The sequence below is a fragment of the Penaeus monodon genome, chromosome 28, assembly GCF_015228065.2.
Source record: "Penaeus monodon isolate SGIC_2016 chromosome 28, NSTDA_Pmon_1, whole genome shotgun sequence".
NCBI classification, from domain to species: Eukaryota; Metazoa; Arthropoda; class Malacostraca; order Decapoda; family Penaeidae; genus Penaeus; species Penaeus monodon.
The window spans coordinates 39,962,550-39,962,825 of NC_051413.1; positions in this window are offsets into that span (position 1 = coordinate 39,962,550).

Genomic DNA, 276 nt, shown 5'->3' on the forward strand with positions numbered 1-276 from the left:
GAGATTTAAAAAGGTAATAAGCTTTTAATCGCTTTTTTTCATTTAAATAATTTTATCGGTAAATATTTCCCTTATTTGGAAAATAACTTTCTCCAAATTCGTTTAATTGCATTTATAGTATTTATTGCTATTGTCTTATATTTTACTTTTGTTTATGTGCGTGTGTAGGTAAACAAAGTCTGTTTGTCTGACTTGAAATATATCGATTTCTGTGAATGTGAAGGAGGATCAAAAAAGAAAGATGAAAAATTTCTGGCGACTGAATGTGCAGGGGCA